Source organism: Struthio camelus, chromosome 1 (assembly GCF_040807025.1).
Source record: "Struthio camelus isolate bStrCam1 chromosome 1, bStrCam1.hap1, whole genome shotgun sequence".
Taxonomy (NCBI): Eukaryota; Metazoa; Chordata; class Aves; order Struthioniformes; family Struthionidae; genus Struthio; species Struthio camelus.
In genome coordinates this window covers 35,325,842-35,352,717 of record NC_090942.1, presented here as the reverse complement: position 1 = coordinate 35,352,717, position 26,876 = coordinate 35,325,842, and the positions used below count along the sequence as shown (strand labels likewise).

The 26,876-nt window shown below is 38.6% G+C and overlaps 1 long non-coding RNA gene across 4 annotated transcripts in view; it reads left to right on the top strand.

The window, feature by feature from the left end:
* LOC104153324 (uncharacterized) overlaps positions 1-26,876 on the top strand; it is a 41,593-nt gene extending 14,717 nt beyond the window's left edge. For 2 of the 4 annotated variants that reach the window (XR_011139466.1, XR_011139465.1), the window contains 2 exons: positions 22-164; positions 317-26,876. This is a non-coding gene — a long non-coding RNA (uncharacterized lncRNA). Of the gene's footprint in view, positions 1-21 lie in introns of all 4 variants that reach the window. The other 2 variants (XR_011139463.1, XR_011139467.1) reach the window with 2 other exon arrangements.

Genomic DNA, 26,876 nt, shown 5'->3' with positions numbered 1-26,876 from the left:
TTTTTTCTATCTATTTTCTAGGCATAAGTTTTAAGACATATACATATATGAAATGAGTTTCACATCTAAAGCAGTGCAAATGTAGGATGTTGCTGGAGTGGCTGTCCTTCCCCTACCTCTTCATACAGATGAGACAAAAGACCCATACCACAGGCTTGAGTTTGGTAAGATTACTGTTTTCAATGAACATATACTGATTAAAATTGAATTTCAGTGCTAGGTTGTCTCCCGTTGACTCTCAGTACTGCTACCCTCCTGTAGACCCATGGATTTTAATTTCTGGTAAGCCTCAGCCTTTGTTTCTGACACGTTTTAGCCTTTGCAGCTCCGCCTTCCCCCACGTCTTCTCTGCAACCCTTTGGAGCTGGAGCTGCAGCATGTCGGTGTGGAGCTTAAAGATTCCCCCAGAAGTTCAGAGGGAAGACTGAAATTGAAATTAAACCTAAATTATGACTTTATGGTCTAAAAGGTAAACTTAAGCAACTGAAAATTAAGTATAGACTTTAACTGCTCATTTTCAATTTGAAAGCCTTCCCCCCCCATGTCAATCCTATCAAGCCTATGCCACACTTTAGAGAAACAAGAGGAGAGGGAGCTCTTAACAGCTTAGAATGGAAGTGTCACTGATGGAAAGGAGCTGGGCTGGGAGCCCGAGTTAATCTAGCAACATCAGCCTCACCTTCTCCAGTGTCTTCCTTCAGCAACTAGAGATTTGACTTCCGCGGAACAACCCCATTGTGTACCAGCACAACCCAACTCCTCATCATGCGTTATAGTCCCAGCACAGGAGTGGTGCTTGAATTGCTTGAAAGCTTTGGGAGGCTCCAGAATGACAAGTCAAATGTCTCTGCATATGAAGTAAGAAGATACAGCGTGCAGTTAATCTTTGGGACAGGCTAAATGAGCTAAATTCATGTTCTTCAGTTTAGAACCTTATTTAGCACAATAAGAAATTATAAAAGTAAAAATCTATGTTCATTATGTGAGCTAGAGGAGATGATATGGAAAGTCAGGAATGGAAATGAAAAAACAGAATAACTTGTTTATCCTTCTTTTAAAAAGTAAAATTTCCAGATTTTAGCTACAAAGATAAAGTTCACAGTCTTCCAGCCCAGCCGCTGTACTTTTCTGGGAATTGAGAAACACTATATAAAGAACTTGGTGTTATAATTAAATTTCTCTTTCACACAACTTCAGTTTCCATCTAAAACGACTCCCAGTTCAGCATTTCATGTAAAATCAGAGGAGCCAGGTGCTTCAGAATTGCTGTGGCTGAACTGGACAGAGAATATTATGTTTTTCTCTTAAATGTAATCAGTGATGCTTCAGAAGCAGTTGACATCCTTTTAAGTTTTTTATTTCACTTAAAATGGTAAAAATCCCTTCAATTTTCTTATCTCTAATAGTTTCTTAAACTTTTGTCTATTTATAATTCTGAATAAAATTCAGAAACAGCTAATTAGTGTATATGGAGCTAACTCTTTAACTGATACCATGCTCTTTTTTTACATATGTTTTTTTCCTTTTCAGGAAAAAATAAATATGTCTAAATATAATAAATCTAAAAATAAAAATATCTTAACTTTATATCTCTGAAATCCCCATTACCATTACAGGATTATTCATGTATAAAGTTGTGCATGCAGATAATGCAAGCAGCATGGCTTAGGAATGCAAACACCTCCTGATAGAGACTATATTTGTTATATATGGGGCATATGATGCTTAGTACAATCTGACATTCTGATTGGGGGATCTAAGTGCTCCTGCAATAAATTTTTTTTTGATTGACAGTTAAGGTTAGCGATTAGATGAAGTTTGACGGGTATTATAGCACCTTGACTTAAAGTGATTGAAGAGGTTAAGGAGAAAAAATGGAATTTTAAAATGGCCTTTGTCATGAACCTGGCTTTGTTTTTCAGTGGAAGAGAGCCATACAGAGACTGTATTCCTACTTTTTACTACAAACCCCAAATTTGGTATCCTTTAACATTCACAGTATATAGTATTTGTCAATGAAGAGAGCAAAGGGAACATTCTGCACTTGAAAAGCAACCTGGTTTCCAAAGGAATAGGAATTCTAGTCTGAAGGAGAAGGAAAATCTGAACCCAGATGAAAAAGTGAATGAGTGCTATACAGTATCCAACTGGTGGATGAAAAACTTTAGATATGCTATCCTGCCCCAAATATTCTTGAAGCTTAGCTGTAATGCTCGAAAGAGCTTTCTAAAGTAGTAAGTCATTTAGTAGGAGACACCACCATTTTAAGTTTGGTGTCTAACCTACCTTGTCCCTGGGGGCAAGATAATTGTCAGAATAGGAACTGTGAAAGTCAGGAGTGAGCAGGACAGCTTAATCTAGCTACAAAGGGCTTTTGCAAAACAGGTTCTTGGAGCTGTATAAAGTTATCAGCAGGTTCCTATTTTACTTGGGATTTACAGCCTAGAATGCTGTCCTGATTGGTGTCTCTGTCCTTTCACTTAAAATATGACAAGGAGTCATGGATTTTTTTAAGAAAGATAACAGGAGGAAGAGTTGTCATCCTCCTGTTTCTAATAAGTCACCTGGGAAGTTACAGCCTTCAGCAAATAAAACCTAGATGCTATTTTAAGTGATTGACTACATCTGTAATCACCGTGTAGGATATATGAAGGGCCTGTTACTCAAGAACAGAGAATTTTTCCCCTTTTGCATAGGATATAAGGCAGGAAGTGCGCCACACCAGTTTCTCTCAGTGACGCTACTGAGATGGACTAATTTCAGATAGATAGTAAGTTGTTTTCTGTTTATTAAATGCTGAGGATGTGTATGTGCCTTTACAGGGCTTCTCCAAAGACTACTTTTCACTCAGCAGAATTTGTAAAGGCTGGCTCCTATCCTCTGCTATGCAAATGAGGAGCCTAACTGCCTTAGAAGATGATCTATTTCTGATAAATGCTCAATCTGTCATTATTTTAGAACAAGAAAAGATCAGGAGCTTGAACAGCAGAATTGCAAACTCAGAAGGTTATGAAGACATTACTAGATTCAGAAGCCTAAGGCCACAGTAAATGGGCAGGAGCTGTGCACTGGCAAAAGCCTTCGTCACTGAATCAGTTAGAGGCCATTCTAAAAATCTTCCCCAGGGGAAGCAACTCACACCCTCCCTCTATCAAGACTTCTTCAGCACATGAGATTACCAGGGAGGCTCCCTGGGAAGTGGTGTGGCACCAGCTGGTCATCTCATGCACCGGTTCACCTGGTAAAAGCCTATTTGAGGTGGCTGCAAGCATATATTATCTTTTTCATCTTTGACACTAATCAGTCCTAGAGTAGTTTGCGTTCCTCTGACGCCGGTGAATCATTATTCAGCATGGATAGGACTGCTCTGGTTATCTCCATAGTTAGTCCTAAAAGGCTGAGAATGTCTCATTCTCCCTCTCCACTCCTAGCCGTGTTAGAGTTGATGAAGGTAGCACCTGTGGCAGCAGGCCTTGGTAGCACAGTATGTTTCTAGCCTCCTCCTGCTGCTGTCACATTTCTCCTGAGGATACGTTATGGACCCTTTGCGTTGGAGCCATAGAATTTCTCAGTGCTACAGCTGTGTTAAAGGAGGCCTTCTCCTTGGGATTCTCTTTGGTAGGTGATAGTCAGATCTTGAAGGCCAAATGAGGTTTCTGCTGTCAAGGCAGTAGCGATCCAAATCCTTATCCTAGGGGACTGAGTTTCAGACACATGGCAGCACTTGAGGCATAGATTAAGTGCAAAAAAATCAGGAGATTTCTGGAGTGTGTTGATGTCAATTTCTTGACACAGGTGGTTGATGAGTCAACTAGGAGAGGTGCTCTGCTGGACTTGTTACTCAGGAACCAGGTCAGACTGGTTGGGGAGTGAAGGTTGAGGGCGGCTTTGGCTGCAATGACCATGAGAGCTTGTAGTTTAAAATCCTGAGAGAAGTGAGCAAAATAAATAGTCGAATTGCAACTCAGAACTTCTGGAGAGCAGATTTTGGCCTGTTCAGGAATATACTTGGCAGGATCCCATGGGAAACTACCCTGGAGAGCAAGGAGTTCTAGGACAGGTTATTGATCTTCAGGATGGCTTCCTCAAAGCACAGAAATGATCCATTCCAAATCGCAGAAAGTTGAGCAAAGTGGCAGAAGGCCAATACTGATGAATAGGAAGGTCTTGACTGAGCTCAGACAGAAAAGCGAAGTATACAAAAAGTGGAAGCAGGGACGAGCTACCTTGGTGGATTACAGAGACATTGCCGAAGCCTGCAGGGAGGGACTGGGAAAGCCAAAGCACAGCTGGTGTTTAAAGCTGCAGGGGCAGTTGAAACTAGTGAAGGGCACAAAATGTGGGTCAAGTGCTTAATGTGGCAGTGGACGTAGAGACAAAAGGCATGAAAAAGGGTGACATACTCAATGCCTTTTTCTGGCATTTTTTTAGCTAGTAATGTTTTCCCTCAGGCCTGAGCCTAGTAGCAAAGTATGTGGGAGTGAAACAGTGCCCACAGCAGAGAAAGACTGAGCATTTAGGCTTTTAGGACATACACAAGTCCGTGGGACCAGGTGGGATGTGTCCAAGGGTGCTGAGGAAGCTGGCCTGTGTCATTGCGAAGCTGCTGTCCATGAACTTTGACAGGTCATGGTGATCAGGGAAGTCCCTGAAGTCTGGAGAAAGACAAAAGTCATAACCATCTTCAAGAAGGGCAAGAAAGAACCAGGGAACTGCAGGCTTAACAGCCTAACCTCAGTCTCTTGGAAGATTATGGAGCCGATCCTCCTAGAAGCATATGCTGAGGAGGCTGAGAGAGCTGAGCTTGTTCAGCTTGGAGAAGAGAAAGCTTCAGGGGAATCTTACCACTGTCTGCAACTACTTAATGGAGGGGAATATAGAGAAGAGTTCCAGACTCTTCGTGGAGGTATATAGTGATAGGACAAAAGTTAATTGACATGAGTTGCAACACTGGAAATTCTAATTACACGTACAGAAAAATCTTTTCACTCTGAAGGTAGATGATCACTGGAACAGGTTGTCCATAGATAGTAGAATTTCTATCCTTAAGAGATAGGCAAAACCCAATTGGACAAGGCCCTGAGCAACCTGCTGTATGTGGATGAGCTTTGAATGAGAGGTTGGACTAGATGATCTCCAGAGGTCACTTCCAACCTGTCCTTCAAAGGGGCAAGGCAGAGAGAAGCAGATGGCAACAGTTGCTGCTCTTCCATTTAAATTTGCCACTGCACATTAAAGAGCTCAAGTGTCAGAGGTGAGGCACCTCCACGTTTCAATGCCAAAAGAAGACAGCTGAGTTTAGGACTGTGGTTTTTAATGCAGAACCCTAAAATCTGCCTGAATCTCCTGCTGAATCTGGCTCTTAATATTGAACTTTGAAAAGCGTGGCTCTATATTCAGAGAATTCATGCTTCTCCACTGAAAACCTGAAAGACCTAAAAGGATAATGAATCAGGATTAGTCTGAGGGACGTTTTCCTTCCTGTTGTCCTAAAAGTTAAGAGATGGAAGAAAAATGGTTTGGAGTGGCCCTGTTCTTTCAGGATAATACCATATATGACTGCAAATTGCTGTTTTCCTCTGTGGGTCTCTTATCTGTTTAATAGTTAATGCATACTTGTCTGTAGATGTACTAGCTAGTGTACATGACTGCAAGTGGCACATATTTGGAGATGGATCATAACTGTCTTCTAACTGGTGTTAATTCCCGTGTTCCAAACATTTTGCTTAACTTCAACATTAGCAGAGCTATATGAAAATGCTGTGTTGCTGGAATCAGAATCTTGTGCAATATTCAGAGCTATACATTCCAAGAAGAGTTATATGAAATGAAAAGCTGACATAATAGTATCTTTTTGTTAAATTCTAAGCACAGTGCTTGGAAGAATGCTAGCTATCTCCTTATGACTGTGATCAAATTCTGTGTGTTTTATAAGAAGGTAGTATGAACCTATTTTATGTCCCACTAAAAATTTAATGTCCACAATATATATTTTAATGGAATATGTGACTTTTCTTTCTCCCTGTATAATCATTCACAATTTTGCAAAATAGGTATGGATCTGTGATTTGGCACCAGCTTCTGTGCGTATAGGTAACGGGACGAATGTAAGGGAGTGGATACTCGCAACCCTTATCTTAAAGAAAAATGTCCAGCATATTTTTAACCTTTGATATCTAGAAAGCATTACTTGGATTTTGTCTTATATTTAGCATTTCTTCATCAATTTGATTAAAAAATAGCCTCCCTTTATATCATAAAATAGTTAGATTTTCCAAAGGGAAAAGAAAAAATATTTATCAATTTTAAACATTTAGATTAAATTATATCATGCCCTGTAAGAAAAATTATGTGGCTGTTCAGTTTTATTTTAGAAGGGGTTTCATGATCCAAAAAACCTAACCCTTTCAGCATGTCTAGTAGTGTCACTTAAACACTGATCACAAGAATATACTTCTACAAAAGGAGCTGTAACTGATTAGTCTTTTTTTCACTTAGTTAAGAAAATAATTTCTATTTAAATATCTTTGAAAATTCAAGATATCTTTTCTGCATCTTTTTAAAGTTATAGTTTAGCGTGTATGATGCAATCTTAAAACTATCAAACAAATAATCTTCCTGACATACTAGGACTTTGATTATATAAAAATAATTGGTGTATTCATGGTTAATACTCATAAATGGTGCTGACTATTATGTATATGCACAGTATAAAATATCATTATAAAAAAAAAAACAAAAAACTAATTGGAGATTAAAAGAAACCGTTGTCATTTCTTTCTACCTCCTCTTTTTCTGTTTTTACTTACCGCCTGTTTTGGGCATGTTATCTCAGTGTAATTTCTGCCATGGTGATGTCTCTGTAGGATCATCAATAGTTCCTCTTACAAAGAGAACTGGAAGGTAGTCTATATTAGCTACTAGTTCACTTGATCATGTCCTGGAATATCCCTAGCCTTCAGTCAAACTCATTGACTTTCTCTCATTTTAGAGCAGGGTAGAGGCAGCTGATAGGCCTGGAGTCACATTCAATGAGGATCTAGTCAAAACAGTCAATATTGTCCAGAAAGTGAGTTAACTCATTCTAAAGCAGACATCTATGTTTAGTCAGATGAATCACTCTCTAGACTCCATTGATGAAGAAATGTCAGGTTAGATGAGATGGATCCCCCCTCTTACATTCCCTGGATGTTTCTGCTCATCTGTTTGAGTGTGAATTGAAGGTTAAGTTTGCATTGCTGTTGCAGTTGGGACCTCCACAGTCTCAGCCTTACTAAGATAGCTGTAATCACCAGCTCATGGCAGCACTGCCAGCTGCATATGTGAACTCTTCATATTTTGTACATGAGTCTCTGACAGTATTACCATTTAAATACAACAAATTCCCATTATTTGGTCTTTACTAAAAACTGGCTCTACTAAGAGCCATATTTACGCTTTAGAACATTTTCTTTTTAAATATCTCCAGAATTTTTTCATCAAATTGGCCGACAGATTCTAAAAAAAACCACTTAGATTAGATGTATTTCCAATTAGACATACCTAGGAAATGTTTGGGTAGGAACCATTCCGCTTCTAATATGAATATCTTTGACCGACTCATCCAACTATGCCATTTTGGTTCTACAGGGTATTGGCAGTTGTTGGAAACCTTCCAGAATGCTGTGCTTCCAAATGTTGTACAAGACCTGCACCAAGTATCAGAAACAAATTCTGACTAAACTGTTGTTATATAATGCATTCTGTCTGGCAGTTGGATTTGTTTACTGGCATATGAAAAGAGAAACACAACCTTATATGTTAGTTCTGGACCTCCTATTCCTATGCCCCTTCTCAGGAATAGACAGAAACATCAACAGATTGAGTCAGAAGTGCTGAGGTACTTTAGATAAAGGAGAGAGAGCAGAGATAAAGTTTGATGGAGCAACATGGATATAGGTTTTTCTGAACAAAATTCCCTTCAACATTCTCAACAATATTCCTGTCCTTCATCTCAACTGGCCTATTTGTGTAATGCCCGGTTCCACCTCTTCCCTCACAGGTTGCTTGTAGGAAGGAAAAAAAATTAAAGAACGGAGGGCTGTGGCTGACACATTTTAGGCACTTAGGGCAACCATCAGCACCATATTTCATCACAGATGAGATAGGCCTTAAAGGCTTTACCTTGCAGATGAAAAATGGAAAAGTGCCATGGGTATGTGGAGGAGGTATAAGCAGATATCCACCACTGACTAATGTTTACTTTGCATGAATGAAGAGTAGAGGAAGAAATTAGCAAAAACATGAAACTTAAGGAAATGCTATTCTGTAGGTTTTTATCAGTTGTTTTTGGAGTAGCATGACATCTGGATAGGAATTACACTTTCCTCCTGAGATCTCCTCCTGAGTCAGGTCATGACAGATATGCTTCCATCCTCTCTTAGTCCAAGACTGAAATAATAAAAACTAGTTATTTGTTGCTCCAATCTGTATCCCTCTGCCTAATTTTGGATGCCTTTTCCCTGAAGGAAGTCACAGCCCAGCATTAGGTGCTGAGGCTTTGTTAACAATGTGGGAGGAGAAGTGGGAGTGGACTTCACAGAAGCCTCTGATCAGGAAGCTGTCTAAGCAAGTCAGCAGGGAATGGCTGCATTCCAGGGGAGTTTCCTAATTACCGTGCCACCAGGGCAAGCTCAGGAGCATATCCTAGCTGGTGCTAAGCAATCTTGTTTTCAGCCGCCTTTGCTGAAGCACTGACTTAGTGGTTGTGCTTGAAGAATGTTTCGGCCCCCACAGGTGAAACAGGGAGGGAACTTCCGGTTTTGGGAGTCTCATTCAGTCTTGGGGTGTGAACTATAAGGTTCAAGCTATGTGAAAATAATAAGACTAGGTATGTTTGCCTTATGGCAAAAAATCTTAGGTTCGTAGGGATTCAGTACCAGTAGGGTACTGACACTGACCCGAGATGGTGAATCTCTGAAGAGCCTTTGAAACTTCCAAGAACTGGTGCCAAATAGCAAAAATGTGTAGTATCGCAGCACTGTGCCCCATAATAACAGGTTAGAGCAGGTTTTATGCTTGCAGGGATATTTTTTCACTGTGCGAATTCAATAATCTGGTTTTGCACCTGTGACAGGCTTATGTGCCACTTGCCTCTTCTGTGGCCATTAACTAATTACAATTTGAAAAATGTTGCTCTACAATATCCTTAACGTGGGTTTTGTAATAAATGAACATTACATCCTGTTTACACTATGACATTCAGTAAAACATAAATACTGATTATTTGTCCCACATTTTGTTGAGTTGTATTACATGCACTCAATGTAAAGATAAGTTCAGTAAAACACAAAACACTTTTTTTAGCATGATTTGAGCAAAGCTGCACAGGTTCTTTATGCACTATCTTGTCTACTTTGGGAATTTGTCCCACTCCCAGAAACAGATCTGAAAGCTAGAAAAAATGTCGTGGAAGGTAAGTTTGCATCTTCTTGGCCGACTGTCTGTCTACATTAAGGAATTCATTTTATTAAGACAACAACCTGGTTTCACGGAGCAAATAATTTAATCAGGAAAAATACTATGTATGTAGAAAAAAAAAGCATACCAAGTGCCCGTATTTGAGAAGTAAAGCCAAATTCAAATAGGAGCGGAGTAATCAATTTTGATCTGTGTAACTGCCAAGTAGTAGATACATCTTCAAATCAAGATGTCAAAACATAAATTATCATATCTGCAAGAGATTCTGTGGAATTTGTTAAATGTGAGACCATGCTAGAGGACCTAATGGCAGCTTTTAGCTCTAGAAACTTTGACTGCATGTCCAACTAAAAGCTATTAAAATAAGAAAATTCTCCTAGCAAACAAGCTCTGCCTTGCTGTGCCATGTGTGGGTACACTAAACTTAATGATAGCTGGATCTGTTGGAATAGCTAGAAGCAGTAGGCTGTTATCCTCACAAGGCCAGCTTTTGTTTTGGTGAGATGCACACATTTTCTGACAACAGATAAATCTTGGGGCTGAGATGTTGTTTCTACTCTTTTGGACCAACTGTGTGTTCATCTGTCCCACCCTTTCCATCTTTTGTCTGTCTCCTCTAATCCCTGTCCCTGGCTCTGTGCCCTATTCCCGTCTTCCTCAAATAGCCAATCCTAATTTGATTTATCAGGTTGTTCATCTAGGCCCTAATCTCCTTGCTTAGTAAATCCTTGTCCTAGGAGCTCCTGGCTCCAATCTTCTTGTCAATCACTTCCGTTTCCTCCTGTAACATCACAGTCCGTATTTCTGTTCTTACCTAGCCAAACCAAGCTGATTTCCTCTTTGCACCTTATCCTGTCTGTCTCTTTCCACCCACTCCAGCCTCCAATCTGTCTTCACCGCTGCCTTTCGGGTCTTGCTCTAGCTTATTTGTCAGGTCAGTCACCGTTTGCTCCACACACTCTGGCTTTTCATGAGATTTCATACCTCTCTCTTTTTGTCTCCCTTCCTCGACCCTTCACTGATCATTTTATGTACTGTAAGTATCTAACTCAGCTATGAGAGAAAGAAAGAGAGGCCATATTAAGTACCTGAAGTTGGGTAGCTGCTGGTAGAAATATCCTCCAAAGTTCCTGTGGTTTCCTATGGAAAAAAAGTAGACTCCTTTGAAGAGGTGGTTCATAATAACAAAGACAGTTACTCAAAGTAGACAGTGTAAATACCTCCTACTACAAGGTTATTGTTAATTAGAATAACTATAAGTAAATGTGACACTTCCTCAATAGATTGAGGCAGCTTCTTAAAGCTAGTGCATTGCTGAAGCTTTACCCCATTGTTCCTGAAATCTTAAGTATTCAATCTAACCTGAAATACCAGACAAGTGCATCTACAAATAGTGATCGTATAAAGTGTTGTCTGCTAAAGACGTTCTTCAAATTTATGCAAATACAAATACCACTACCCTTTTATTTATTTAAGACTGAAATCCTAGAATCACAATCATAACTCTTTGCTGTGGAATTGGTATTGTCATTGGTGACGTAAGTAGTAGACCTCTGAGAATGTTTAAATAGACTGACCTTGTGTCTCATGTAGTTAATATGCTAAGTAATTCTTGAGTGACTCCACCTAAGTATTATGGAATTTAGTTCTAAAATCACTGTAGAAATTAAATAAATGACAGTATGTTGAATGTCAGGATCCAACTCCTAAAAGCATGGATTTTTTTCTCTTGGGAAAAGAGTAGAACAGTCAAATGAGGGAGGATGGAAAAGAAGAAACAGAGTAGATGTGTTCTCACCTGCATGTTTCATTTAAAGCTTTAATATGTTTTAATTAAGCAGGAGATCTAAAATCAATATAGCAAGATAGTATGTAATAAAGTGTTATTTATATACCTCACAAGAGTAGTGATGAAACCATTTAGCCTGGTCTCTTAAAGAAAAAAGGCTTATGAAATCATGCTGTTCACCCATCTGTATCACCCCACCCCCTGAAAGTAGCATTTGAGCATTTAGCCAATTTCAGCCATGCGCAAGCAGAGGGGTCTCAGATACTAAGTTTCCACAGGTTTTGTGAGAGTAGCTGGTGAGTTAGGCTTATGCTGGAGGCTGTTTTGTCTGGTACAACATAGCTAGCTGTAAAATCACGGCCTATTCCTGAATCAGTGGTTAAATCTGTACCAACTGTGCTTGGCTCAGCTGTTGTTTCCTCCTGCTGCTTCTTACCCCATCTACTCCAGATCTCATCCAGAGACTGTTACCTCAGAAACTTACCTGCTCTTATTTTTATGAGTTTGGAAGTATAGTCAGATAAACCCCACTGAGGGAAAGGCTTAATGTGAGTTTTTCTCTAAGAGGACACCTGAAAATCCACATAAATACTACAACTGCAGAAAACTTGAATCAGAGTTTGTGCCTTCCTTAGACATCAAGGCAATCAGGCTTAAGGCACAAATCCAAAGGAAAAAAGTCTTGTTAGATTGATATTCACTGAATTACATTTTAATTAATATTACTCTTTGGTTGCCAGCAGGACAGTTACTATGCAGTAGAATGATAGCTTTGATATCCTTCTCCTGTGAGATGATCAGCTTCAAAATTATTTAAATAATCAGATGAAATTTGGGACTAGCAAATCTTGATTTTATACTGCATTAGCATACCATATTCACTTATAGATGCCACACTTTTAAGAAAGCAGTGAGTGAGCTGGAGACAGTCCAGAGGAGAGTGACGAAAAAGATCAAAAGTGTAGAAATTATAACCTACAAGAAAAATTGAGTAAATTATGTTAGTTTAGTCTGGCAAAGAAAAGATAAAGAGTAGACATTATAACAAAAGAGGTTGCTCCAAGGAGGAAGTGAATAATCTATTTTCCTTCGCTGTGTTTGATAGAACAAGAAGTAATGGGCTTAAATTACAGCAAGAAAGATTTATTTTAGAAATTACAGACAACTGTAATGGTGAGGATAGGGAATAGATTGCCTGGCGAGGTTTTGGAGTTTCCATCTCCATTGGAGATCTGTAAGAAGAGAGTACTTGAATAACTACTTCCTGCAGGCAGGAGGATGGATTAGGTGTCTTCTAGAGTTCCCTTCTAGCTCTACTATATATTTTATTCTAGTAGTAAGCCACAGTTTAAAAGTTAGGCTTCATGTACTCTTCTTATGCAATCTCATTCTTGTCTTTAAGCAGTGAGAAAATCCTTTTGTAGAAAAGAGAGTAAACAATGTTATTACTCCTATGTTCTTCTTATAATGAAAAATGGAAATATATGTTGGAATAAAGTACTTTTTGATATACCCTCATTTAGATAATTGAGCAGAAGTACTTAGAAAGTTGGCTATAATAGGAGAGAAACATATAATGTGATAAAATTCATTTGTTTAAAATCACTTTTTCAGCACCTGTTACTGTTGCAGTGAATGATATCACTGTAGATCACTCATGTGGGAACTTCAGCAATCAATTGAATAAAATTTTCCTAATTGCATTCAGAATACTAAATAATAGTTTTTGATTTTTATATTATCATTCCTTCTGTTTTAAAGATTTCATTTAACTGGAAATATTGGAGCTAGTACTTTAGTTTTCAAAAATTATGTGTATCATGTGAAATCCATTAAAAAAAAGAAAAAGGATGAAGTGTAGACATTTCAAAGAGAACTTTCTTAATCCCCTCTTCTTTCTTTGTGACTGAATCCTCCAGAATTAAATGGCTGGGTCTAGAAGGCTGACTCCAGACTTATTAATCACAATTCTTAGACACGTACTCCCCACAGAGTTTTAAATTTATTTATTTGTTTAATTCTAGACATTTTTTATTTTTCACAATTTGCATTATAACTTCAATGCAGTTTGTGTATATTTCTTGTAATGTGGTTAGGGCGTAGCACTTCTACTGTAGAATGTCTCAAAAAGTTTATTTTATTCAATTTCTTGAATATTACTTTTTAAATAATGTGATCTGTTCAGCTGTGGAAAGTCTTCTTTGGGGAAAAACGCAACCAAAGAAATTGGGTCAAATTCAGCCCAACAACGCCCAAGTCGGGGCACCGTGCCGGCTACCTGGATCCTCTTTCCCTTGTAGCCACTTAGAGCTCAGGAGAGCTTGGTCCGGAAGAAAGGCATGGTCAGCAGTCAGAGCTGAGCAGTGAGCTGCCTCCAGCACCCCTGAGATTTGCTGAGTTAGGCCGTTAGGACCAGGCTTATGGGAAACATTGGCTTTCCTTGGGTTTCTCGGCTGCAGACCCTGGGAGACTGCTGTACCCGTTCCAAACCTTTGGCACGTGAACTGAGTGTTGCTGCCAGGACACTTAACATAGCCTGGGACTTACTTCAAACCTCCTCCTTCTCTTTTGCTCTCTCATCACAGACATCTTTTCTGAGGGCCCCATGTATCCCATGCTTTCACACTGGTGCATGAAGTCTTCCTCTGAGCAACCATGAGGAAATAGAGTAACCACTTATGAATTATTCTGGCAGCAACAGCGCACTCCCAGGCGTAATTTTTTCCCCAAGACCAGCTCAGGGAGGGAAAGATGTTCAGATGATGAGGTCTAGCATGTTCATAATAAGCTCAAAACAGTCATGAACTGCCAGACCTAACACCTAGATTGTGTTATGTATGTATATGAAGTAGGACCAGAAATGTAGCATGGATATATGTGTATGATGTGCACTGCTCTTCTGCCATCAAAATAGCTGCGGGGCCTACTCAGTGGGCAAGGATGAGCAATGTTGCATAAAGCATAGGTAAGGGCAGATGAGCACCTTCGGTACAAACTATGCTCCAAATCAGGAAAAGATGCAATTAGAAAACAGATATCTTACTCTAAGTATTCTTAGAGTATGATAGAGTATCCTTTCCTGTTGGGAAAGGTGGTTCAGCTGGGACTGCAGGCAAAGGAAATAGGAAACACTCTGTTTAAGAATACCAATGAGATTTATCATGAGTTTGCGTTCAGTGACATTAGAATTTAGGTGACTTTGCAAGGCTGTAACAATAGAAATGTATGCACTGAAGAGATGTAGCCACTTATTTAATGAAGTGAAAACAGAGCAAACATTTTGAAGGTTTCACTAGCGTATAAATGTTGGACTTGGATACCTAAGCTCCTGCAGACATACTTGTCCTGTAGATTTCAGCACAGTACAGGGTTATCTGAAGTTAATTTTAAATAAGATTGGTCAAGTACTGGAAGCAGTCTAGCCTCAGTAGTGGGGAGCTCTGTCCATTAAAAATTTATCAGCAAGAAGCTGTGGCTTTCAAGACCATATCGCTTCTGCTGTCTGAAGCTGAATGCTTAAAGCTAGCTCAGTAGGACCTTGTACTGGTAGTGTTTTTACTGTGACCCACAGCAAATTCCTTGAAAAATGCTAAAGCACAGAGTCTTTAGCAAGACAAAAGTTCATGGTAATGCAAAAAAAAGGATCAGCAGTGGCCTAGCACCCTGGAAACCTCTGTACATCAAGCTCTTGATGAACTTAAATCTCCTCAAGGATCTAACTCTTAAGAACATGTGTTTGTATGAAAAACACATGAAAAAATGCAATGTTTAAGAAGCAGTTAAGTTCTAATTGAGAAGCTCTAAAGGAAATAGTTATAGGAAGCAAGAATGCTGTCAGATTTTTCTTGTAGTTTTAAAACCATCACCACTATACTGGGCATTCATGTTCTCTAATGGAGATCAGGCACGTATTCAAAGTGGTTTTACAGGTACATTTCCTTACATTCACTAGACACAATGGATCTGAAGCAGTTTCATAGCAACAGATGGTTCATGATGGCCATTAACCTAGATAAGTGAGTATCAGTTTGGTGCATCCATAATGGGCTGTGGGTAAAAATTGTTTTTCTTCATTCATCTGTCTGTAAGAATTTGCTTTTTTCTAGATTTTGTTTTACAAAGCAGGTTTGTGTGAATTTTATGGTAAGAGCGTTAGCCACAAAGCATTTGCCAATTTATGTTTCTCTGGAATTTAGTAGCCATAGTACGTTCTAGCGGCTAATCAAAACCTTTGAAACTTGGATATGTACCTTGATATCAACTGAACAGACATTCCCAAATAGTAAAGATTTTTAAGTGACTGTTGCTATACCTGTTGAAACTGAATCAGTTGGAATTCCAAGAGATAGTTTTATATTCTCTTTTTAATATGCATTTCTTTTACGCCGTTGGGACAGATCATATAACTGCTGCAAGAAAAGAGAGAGAGTTACTGCACAAGAAATACTGACAATGCCATGTTAAAGTGGGAGGGACTGAGATACCTGATTGATGGTCATGGTGCAAAACCCTGGGAAGGACAGAAACTAAATGCTCCAGGAAATGCAGAGCTGAGATTTAAGGATGAGCCTTGAGGCTGCTCTGTAGCCCGGAGCCTCACGTTGCAGCGCTGCTGGAATGGCTGTGTCAGCAGAGACTCCTAGCGGAGCTGCTGGGCTTGCTGTGAGAAGAAAAGCAATAAATCTTGGAGGAAGTTACACCACCTCTCATCATGACATATGTTTGGCAAAAGTATCTCACCCACCTGACTCACGTAGGAAAAAAAAAAAAAAGCACCCTCTCAGAAGAGCCGTTGTGTCAGCACGGTATGTACACTAGGGCCTGTGATTTCTCCTACCTCCCACATGTGCCTTAAATGACATAGGTATGTAGGAAGACTTTTGCAGTGTAAATGTGGGCTTAGTTTCGTCCCCTGGGATGTCTTCAGGTTTACTAATAATAACATAAAATTGTATTCTAAAAATATAAGTTCAACTACTGTGATATGCTACATGATATCTTGATCTGATTATATATGATGCATATTTGCATGAACCGTAATGAGACTTATAAAAGTAACAGGCAAATTTTAAAGAAAATTGGATTAAATGGCTTAATTCTTCACAGTTGAAGACTTTAAATTTTCATCAGGTCTTGAGTATGAGAATAATAACTTTAAGGCTGGATATTTAAAAAAACTAAAATGTAATTGTCGGTGATAATGCACATTATAGACACCAATGTGTTTGTGCAGCAGTAATTCCTAGAAGTATGTGCATTAAAATGACAAATTGCAAAAGCCAGCGTAGGTCTTGTCCAGCGCCTCAGGGTTTTGTACTGTGTTTTAGTGCGGCTGTACTTAGACTGATGTCCTGCGCTGGTGCAAACCCAAATGCAGATGTGGAAACTTCTGCAAAACACCACTAATGAACTGTATTGGTGTGGTTCTTTTTCACAGTCATGGGGGAATGCAATTTTAGCCTTGCTTAATGTGTAGTACAGGCAAAAGACTGCTTAATTCTCTGTTTTCTACCTCAGATACAATCTTTACAGAACATCAAAGAGGTAACTTGTATTCCAGCTTATTATTCGTTTTGTCTGTTGTTACAACGTCTCCTGACCTCAGGAGTGTTCCGGACTGCCTAAATATTCTAAAGTTTGTGGATTTCAGAGTTTCCTTCGACTTGGGTGTTTTCCCTATGCCTCCTGAAGTTCTAAAGAGCTTTGCATTAAACTGTCATTTGTGAGCAGTGGAAGTGATGAAGCCCTGATCCCTCAGATAATTCCCACAGTAATTTTAAGCTCCTTCTCACATCGGGTTCTTCTCACAAGTATTTCACATAAGGTATCTTCTCACAGGTAGGATTATGTGCTTGCCTGGGAAATAAATCGGTTTGGACCTGTACGTGTGTTGTCTGGCGAGGTGGGTTTCAGGTGCTGATTGTCCAGCTGTCTGCTGCTGCCGAAATGAGTGAAAGGCTGAGTTACAGGTAATTCCCTTTCCCTGGGAATGTGCGTGTATGTGTGTGCACTGTGTGTCGTGTGTGGCAGGGATTCATTCTCTTGTCCACTTACTGGCCGCTATTCATACCTCTTGACCACACAAAAGGGTTTGATAGTGGCAACCATATTCATAAAAAATAATTGGCCCTTAAGAAGCCTACCTGTACTAGAAATTTTGTTGGCTGTCATGAGGTAATAAGGATTTGTCCTGGCCTAATGAAAGGTATTTGTTAATTGGAGAAATGGCAGTAAAACCATGAGTTCATTTGTTGGCTTTATATATATCTAGAGGATCGGGAGAATGCTTTAATATAAACAATAAGAAACTCCTAATAAGAAATTTATGAAGTTATTCAGTTTTGATTACAACAATTTTTTTAACCTTAGTAAAGTCATCCTAATTCTAAAGGGATTTAATAACATATTTCCAATTTTTGTGACCTTTATGACATTACTAATATAGTGTTATGTAAAAATAAATGAATTTATGTTTAACTAATGGAATGAAATATTCTTGAAGTACTAGGAAATACACAAATATATAAGCTAAACAGTTTGAGTTTTGGTATGTCTAAGTAATTCTTCAGACCTTTTCCCAAGATGATACCTCTGCTTTCTGTTGGTCAGCTTGTCCTGCTAGGGTGAAGACGCTGTCTACAACAGGGGTAAGAAACTTCTAGAAATGTCTTGCTTTCAGACTTATTTTTAGTATGACCAGTCAAAGTGGAGACTAGCAAAAGAAGTAGTTGTTCATAAAAGTTTATTCAATCTCAAGTCAGATCTGGTGGTCAGAAAACTTTAATACCTCCTAGACTTCCATTATTCTGCCCAGTTTGGTTGAAATTGTCCAACAGGTTGAAAAATTACTGAGGAAGAGGGGCAGAAGAGGCGACCGTAACTGAATAGGTAATAAGACTACATAAACCTCATTTCCTTTGGACATTTTGTAACAAAGCTAACAGTCTGCTGCATGTGGGCATCTTCAACGGTTAGCAGTATAGATGTTTTGTTTCAGTTGTTAAACTTACTGACAGTTCGTGGGGAAAACTTTCCGTTTGCATAACAGAAAAATACTGATCAGTCTTCATCAAGCTTTGCTTCTTGATTAGAAAACAGGTAAAAGTTAAACAAAATATATTCTACGCTCCGCAAGTTAGGTGTAGTTAGCATTTCTGATCAGAACATCCAGTGCTTTCTTCTCTCTGCTTTTAAAATTATGTTTTTATTTCAGCAGTGCTTTCTACCAGCAGGCAAAGGTGCTGTTACACTCTTCCCAGCTGTAAAATCAATATGATTTTCATTACAAAGATAACAGAAACTCTCTTAGAAAGACTGTGAATTGCCAAAGGTCAAATAACAGTCGGTGGCAGAGCTTAGAATTTAGATGTCCTAATTAAAAAAATCTTGTGGTATAAATACATTAATGAAATGCACCCTGAGAAATGTTTGCGTTTAAGATGGCTCCAATTTTAAACTATTAGTTCGTTTCTTTTAATTACTGTATTTCATATAAGTCATGTCAAAATGTGAAGAACTCTTTCTCAGTTATATGATCGTTTCTTATAGGTGTTTAGTTCTTGTTTCTTTTTTTAATTCACAATTATTTGAGCATGATTAGATTAGAAAGTGTAACAGTCACAGAACAGAGAACATGTCTAGTAAGATTTCTGTCATATTGGACTCTGAAAATTACACATAAACCGAATGAATGAGTACATCAGTTATTTCTGTGATATATGACTTCATTAAAAACAAGAGGAAGTGCACAGTCAAACTGAAAGTAGCACTTGAATCTTTTAACCAGAGCAGCCAGTCTATTTAAATTAAAATCATTAAAATAAAAATTTTAAAATAAATATCATTCCTCTTCCTAAGATTTTTATCCTTGATCTTTTCTTATTAAACCTTTATTTTTCCAGCAGCAAGTTACATTTGCTATGTTATCAACGATAATAACAGAAAATCAATTATTTTGTAACTTTCATTTGTTTGATATCCTTCTCTACTATCTCACTATTTTTATTTAAATTCTGTCTTTTCCGTTCCATATGTTAAAACTGTAAAGTCAGGTTGCCAAATATTGTGGATTTTGATGGGAGAAGTCCTTCACCTTACAGCTAAAGAGATTTTTCGTTATTGTGCTCCCTCTGCTGGATAGTATCTATTAATTTTTTATTCCCTGAGCTGCACTAGTGTCAATGTTCTATAAACAAAGCAATCATGCTGTCTTAATGAAAGAGGTATAAAAAGTGGGAATGCCTCATTTTGGTCTCAGATGACATGAAAGGTGACAGTTGTAGGCTAGGAAAAATCCTGGTATCTAGCGGCTAAGAGCAATCAAAACCCCATTGTGAACATTTGAAGAACAACTATCTGTTGAACAAAAAACAGATGGACGCTAAATAACCTTCTTTCATTTGTGTAACTTAGAGAGGGTGATGTTGATTCTCATGGTCTGGTAAGTACTACGGTATCCTCAGATGTCCACATAATGTTATTAGAGTCTCAATCTTAGTAGGGCGGTGCTCATAACTCATTTTATCCTTTGTTGAATCTTACAAAGTCACTGCTCACAGCGTTTGCTCAATGGAGAAAGCAAACAATATTCTCGTTCTCAGTGCAAACCTCATGGCAAGGCAGGCAAACGTCAGTCTTGTCCCTTCTCCACTGCGGCGACACAAAGAAGAGAAACAGCAGTACTCCAATTTTCTTTCTAGAGGTAATTTTGATCTTTCGCTTTGTGTCCTTCCATTTTTCGTGGTGCTTTGGGCTTACTCTCCTGCTTGCTTTTCTCCCACTGCTTTCACTCAGTGAACTCGGCTCCCTTTTGCCTTCTTTCTGTCCCTTCCCATGGGGACGTGGCTGTGGTAGGTGCACCTATTGTAACTGCTCAGCTCCGACAGCTCTCCCCAGGTGCCCTCACTGCAGTGCCACCCAGCTCTCCTTTATGCCCTGGGTCCAGCAGCATCCCTGCCGTTCTCTCTGCGTTGACTGACCTGATCAATTATGTGAAGAGGGGATGGGAATCAAATGTCCACCTCAGTTTCTCTGCAGGTGATCTGCCTATCTGAACTGCTGCTTCTGATTTTGCGCTGTGGTTTTGTCAGGGAAGCTGGATCTGTGCTATGTTACCTTTGTATTTCCCTGAAATTAAATATGATATTACAGGTTTCATTGCGTATCAATGAAATTAAGCTGGGATTTATTCTCAACTTCAGTTTGCTTGCACTGATAAATTAACACTCCAGTATTTCAATATAGATCACACTGCAGTATATTGCTGAAAATAAATAGGAAATTACCAGTTATAGGGGACAATAACTTCTTTATAAAAATGGCAACTATTTGATTACTGCGTTAAGGAGGAGACTCATTTTTGGAAAAAACATTAAAGATATATTCTAGTTAAGAAAGTTTTTCTGTGGTCATAAAATAATATCCAAAGTCTTTGGTTTTCCCAAACAGTCCTAAAGTAATCTGCAGGATTATCTTTTCTAAGAATAGCTCTAATAAATAAAAACTACTTCTATGTGCGTGTACATTTTCCTTTCCAAAGAAGTTGCTTTTTCAAACCCTTTCTAAGAGAACAAAACAGTTAAAAGAATAAACATCACATTTCTAAAACCTTCATTTTTTCCTGTTCAGATGGAAAGTTAGATGTTTAATACATTTGGCTTTTGTTAAAATAATAAAAGCATGTGCCATCACAGAAATATTCTGTCTGCATTTATTTGGGCCCAAGCAAAACCAGCGTAGCCGTTTGCAGAACTACTTGGCCTAGGATTAATCGTTTCAGCAGACCAAAGTCGGAGCGGTGACTGCCCTGCTGCTGGCGTGGCTGGGGCTGGACACCCTGTCGGGGGCGGAGGGCTGCTTCGCTTGGGGGGCTGCAGGGAAGGACTTCTGCCAGGGGGGCTTCTCTGTGGAGGAGCTTCGAGGATCATTTTGAAGGCCATTTGCCTCAGATGTTGGGGCCTATGGAGTTGTAGCGACCAAAACGCTTACCAGCGCTTGTCTTGGCAAGAAGACACACCATATTGGGAACATTGTGGAACTAATCTAAAGGCTCTGGAAGTCAAGGAAGAGATTCATCTTTTCTTTCATGTGCTTTGAGTTAAAACTTAGATGAAGTTCGCATAATTTTAGTCATACGGATTGAATTATTTTCTAAAGTTGTAAATGTTAGTTTATTTGCTGGTTTCTTTATTCCAAGCTCTCAGTTTTCCTTGATTTCATGAAAAGCAGTGATATGAAATGGAAAAAAGAATTTATTTTTATAAAATGAGTGAAAAGTACCCTTCATGAAATGTACCCATTACTGCAATTTTTCTAATTTTTTTCTGAAGAATGGCTGGAATTACCTTATGTTGGCATTGCTGTATAATACTAATTCAAATGCAAATTCATAGGTTGATCAAGCCTTTTCTCCAAATATGTTATCAATTCTTGGGAAAAATTCTGGAAATTTTGAAGTTGATATGGATAAAGGAAGCTATTGTAGTTCTCAGTCAGTTCCAATCATTCTTTATTGCTTTCTGGTCACACAACGGATTTAATAGAAAAAATAATTTGTAAAATAACTTATTATATTTAAGAGAAGAAGAATTGGGCTTTGCCCAAAGCCCTCCCTCAGATCCCAGTATTTTCCAGAGAATATTTTTTTATATGATGGCAAAATTTCTTTTCCCTCCCATTCCTTTTAACATCAGACTTTTTCTTTCAGAAAAAAAATAGAGTAGGATATGTGGGGAGTGAGAAAGAATAAATCTACAAATGAAACAGACAAAAGATGCTATTTCAAATGAATATATTTCTGGTAGAGGGAGGGAAACAGACAAAAAAAAAGATGGGAAAAGATCTATGGATTACGCTGATGTGATAACAGCTGTTATTACAGTATCTAGCGTTTTGAATTAAATGTTGATAGAAATAAATGAATAAATGACTGAGTAAACTGAGCTGTGTGTTCTGCCTTCCTAAGGCTTTTTTTCAGCATCTTCAGCATCAACACCCTTTTATACAATTAATAGTATTAAATAACTGCATCAGCTGACAGGGAATAAGAAAGTTCCTATGGCAACTAAAAATAAGCACAGGAGGAAAAATGCAGCGAATGATATAGCGACAACATAAAAGGTGAATGTATGCAGATAACAGAACGGAAAAAATACACAGAAATCTTACCTGTAAACATATACATTTCAGTAGCTTTCACTGTTAGTTCTTTTGTTTGTTTTGTTGTTTTTGCAACAAAACAAGAATCCAGTAACTTGGTAACAGCTTCCACTTGCCAGTATCTCCAATTGTTTTGCGAGATAGACTCCAGGTTTACAGCCTGTGAGTGCCGGGACAGAACCCCACAGCTTTAGGAATGCAAATGCATCCTCCCCCTGCCTCCCGATTCTTACACCATTGAGAAAAACTACAGCTTTTGGGTACTTCAGATCTTGTGAAGGTCTGACACTTTCTCTCAAGGATACTATTTGGTACCTGCATCTGAACTGCTCAAGAGAAGTTTTTTATAGGAATAGAAGTGCAGAGTGTCTGGAAGAAATGTAATTTCTGGAAGAAATAAAACTTTAAATCTTGTAGATACTACTTAAACATGAAACTGTGTTTATCTAAAGCTATACCAAGTTCGAGAAGATGTAGATGATAAAATCCCTGTTGGAGAGGATGCCTGAATCTACAGCTGCACTGGTAAAGCTGCAGCTGGGCCATGTGTGAACTGCTCCTTTCATCTCAGTAGGAGAACTAGTTTTGAAGACAATTTAATTGTTGAAATTCCTGGATTATCTGCTTTTCCTGTCTATCTGATCTTCCTGTCTTCATCTCCCTCATAAAAAGCAAAACCCTGAATCCCCAGACCTCTGCAGGGCGGAGAGTGCTGAACTGTCTTCCCTTTGCTCTCTGGGCTCTAAAGTTTCAGTTGCCCCTGAAGACGCTACCAGCCCCCCTGCCGCAATACGATTATGGTCATAAGATGCCTCCGTGGACACAAAATAATTTCTCTGGGAGGAGATGTTGTCATTTTCACAGAACAACCTCTTCTGTTGGCCAGTGCTACGTCTCCACGAGGCGACTTTGCCCGCGTAGCTCTGCTCAGCAGGTAGACAGACCCCCCCATCAGGGGCCTGGCCTTCTCAGGAAACTTGGTTTCTGAGTAGGAGAGCATTCATCACTGTGAACAGCAACAACATTGAATTTCTATCCTGTTAAGTGATAAAAATGATCTTATGATGTAGAACTATGAGTTAACTGGCGCACGCACCTTCATACCAGAATTACAGACTTACTCGAAAGATGGCATGGAAGCATGCTAAAACAGGACCAAAATCAAGGCTTGGAAGCAGTGTTATCAGGCTGCACTGATGCCCACAGAGACTTTTAGCTTTACTCAGGACTGTTATAATTTCTGATTTTTTATGTGTTTGTGCTCATTGTTGATCCAAGTTTTGAATCCACTACTGCAGCTGTAAAAAGCATCTAACTGTTCCTTCTGTCCCTGGATCCTTCAGCTCTTTTGAAGTAGCTGGTGCATTTTCTCTCTCTTAAACTCATTTTATCTCCTATAGGTTGTAATGAATGAGCTTTGTACAGTTACTAAGGCAGCTCCCTTGTTCCAAAGGAAACTGAATTTTCAGTCCTAAGAATATATGGCTGAGAGGATCTCCTGGGGCAAGAAGCTCACTTCTCAGTTACGGTGGGCAACTATATCTTCCATAAAATTCCTTGTAATGTGTACCTATATTTTTACCCTTACCACTGTTGTGCCATGCTTATATGATAGCGTATCACAGATGTAACCCATCATTATGTGATTCATGCTGCAAGTCAATGCATGTAATCACTGGCATGTGAAATAATGAATAAATATCAAGCACTGATACTATTATAGCTTACTCTGCAGTTTGGTTATATACAGACAGGAATAAACAATACCCTGCCCCTCTGTGGAGGATACATGTGCTATCTGCAAGTAACCACATGCACAACTCTACAGAAATTTAGGAACTGATCATTAGGTAGTCCACAGCAAAACATCAGAAACTAGGTGGTATAGTCAGTCAAAGGGAACTACTTTCTTAAACTGGCTAACAAGAACAAGCATAAACATATTATATTTTGTGCTGACATAATTGACAAAGCAAAGAAATTAGCTGTTTTCTGATTGAGTAAAGGTGTATACAACACATACATACTCTAGCAGACGAATGGTTCTGAAATTATCTAAACGGGGATGTCACTGCAAAGAGAAATTGCACATTATATTCTGCAGAAATTCAGGGAATGGCAGTTGAGTGTTGGCAATTACCTCTCAATTCATAACAAACTCATTCTTAGTCTTGTCTTTGCTAACAAAGCACTGGAAGCCAGGAGAGCAGCTTACGCTCATAATGGCTGTAGATCCTGCATTACAGAGCATTTGGTTTCTGTGCCTTGAGTTCCTGGTAGCAGTGTCACGCAGGTACAGCCAGAAGCATGAAGCAAAACGTATGGCACAACTGGTGCCATCCTTACCTTATGTCAGAGAGTCTGCTGTTTTTTTTAACAGCCAAGGGAGCTTGTTGACCAGTTCCCCAATACTGCTCTAGAGCTAGATAATTACAGTGATTACAATGATTAGATTGCAATGCAATTTTTCTTACTCTGACTGTGAAACGGTGTGGCTCATCCCGCCTTCTGGTCATGGTAGATGGCAGATTTACAGTCTGTATGAGTGGTGCAGCAGGAGTAATCCATTTTTTCCCCCACAATTAGGATATATTCTTCAGCTTGTGAGAACTAGCAAGACAGTAAGACAGACAGCACATTTGATATGATCAACTAACTTGTCTAAGTCATTCTTAACAGATTTTATTTACTCTCTCATATTCAATAACCTTCTCTGATAACTGAATTGAAAAAAAAAGACCAATGACCAATGATAAGCAAACAGAGCACCAGTGACCTAGTAATTTTTGTTCCTGGGTCAATAGGTATTCTTGATTTGATGAAGAATTTTAAGACATGGATTAAGAAAGAAACAGAAATACAGGGAACTAAATATATAGTTTGAATGTCTGTGCTAAACATGGTCTCGAAGAAGATATTGGAATTAAAAGTTTAAGAAAAACAATTTTTTAATATAAACTTTTTTTTTAGAAAATGTTTGTCATTGTTATCTCTTAAAAGAAAAAGAGTTTAGTTATAACACAGAGTGAGTTAAGGTATTGTGTATAGCACAAGGGAGACCTGTACCAAAGCCTGCTTTTAACGGCTCAGCATGACTGCTGAAACGCTGACTGTTCAAGATGCCAAATTGTAGAGGGACTTACAGATTTAAAAAATATCTGGAGAGCACAGAAAACTGTTTTCATATGAAAATGCTTTGAACAATACAAATTCTCAAAGAATTCCAGAAGTCTTGTTTGCAGAAGGGATAAATAAAGGTCATTCTTCTCTCCTATGACGTTTGTAACTTTTTGCTCATATAAAATCCAGCCCCATTGAATCTGAACTTTTGACAAAATATTTGGTTTACCCACTCTGATACAGAGATTTGCGCTCTAGCAATAATGACACCTGAATACTTTCTTCCCTTACTGCTGATGTCTTCTTCCTTACACTATTTCAGCAAGTGCAACTCAGCACTGAGGTTGGTTGGTCCAATGCTGGCCACTAGTCAGACCCAGAAGCTGACAGGGGCAAGGTGTTAATTATCACTATTTCAGAAAATGCAGTTGTTGAAACTATGTTTCTTGTAGAACTGAGGAGACAGTGGCACTCGCAGCAGGGCAGAGGTGTATAAATTAGGTAACCCATGCTGATCAAGTATGTAGACAAACTTGCAGAAGAAAACACTTTTCAGCTGGAGTTAGAAAGCCAAAGAAAACAAATACCTTTGCTATTAATATGTAGCGTTATTTTTTTTTCCTTCCTAGAGTGACTAGAATTCTACTAAGAACTTAACGTATAACAGATCTTTTTTAACATATTACTTCAGGATTATGCTTAACAATTCTCTTTAGTTCACTGATAAATATGTCAATGAATGCATATAGAGTAGAATTACATTAGTTGGTTGGTATAGTATCTTGCAACAATATACTTTACAGTAATGTGGTAGGGGCTCAGAAAAGGAAACTTAAGAAACAAAAGAAAATTGGAAAGTGTAAAACAAGTGAGTCTATCTCTGAATGGGAAATTTCTCAGAAACTGAAAGAAGTTCTCGAATCAGTGGGCCAAATGCTCTGTTGGCATAGCTGCTTGATTTCTGTTGGAAATAACTTTTCTAATTAAAAACAAATGTAAAATTTAACATGTAGCTGTTTCTCAGCTAGTTTAGAGCTTTCTTTTTCATGTGCTTATTCTTAAGGGATGCAAAATGTTCTTGTCTTCCACTGAAATGAAAATGAAATTGTTTAGTACCTTGCGGGACTGAGCCTTCAGTAAGTAATCCAGGCCGACTGCACGTTCTTGGGGCCTCAGGCATTGCAGTAGTACAGTCTACTGAGTAACTTGCTATACTTAATAAATATAGCAATCTCTTTGAAAACTAATTGCATATATTTAACCTGAAAATAATCAAAAAGAATTTATTTTATTAGCAAATTCAAAATAGTAATTCACTGACACTTCAAAATTTAGAGTGCGTTTCTTGCCA